The sequence below is a fragment of the Sphaeramia orbicularis genome, chromosome 20 (genome assembly GCF_902148855.1).
Source record: "Sphaeramia orbicularis chromosome 20, fSphaOr1.1, whole genome shotgun sequence".
NCBI lineage: Eukaryota > Metazoa > Chordata > Actinopteri > Kurtiformes > Apogonidae > Sphaeramia > Sphaeramia orbicularis.
In genome coordinates this window covers 39,443,343-39,443,676 of record NC_043976.1, presented here as the reverse complement: position 1 = coordinate 39,443,676, position 334 = coordinate 39,443,343, and positions in this window count along the sequence as shown.

Below are 334 nucleotides of genomic sequence, written 5' to 3'. Positions count from 1 at the left end.
GTTTTGATCTGTTTAGTTCATTTTCTTGATTATTTTGTACTTTTGTACAGTGTGTTTGGTTTTTTTATTCATTTTAATAAGTGTCTAACATACGTATATTATTCATATAGAATCATTTAACTGTGGGAAGACATCTTTATCAGCGTTGTTGATGTCTGCACTTCCCCTGGAGTTGTACACTTACAATGGAATCCTTTGCTTTATGATTGCCTCAGAATCTGGGTGTAATGTAGGAAACAGCTGAGTTTGCACTCAGTGTCCATTAAAGCTCCGCTGTGCTCAAACCATTACCTTCTGTGTTTGACTCTGATTTTAAGATTTGGAGCAACAAGGG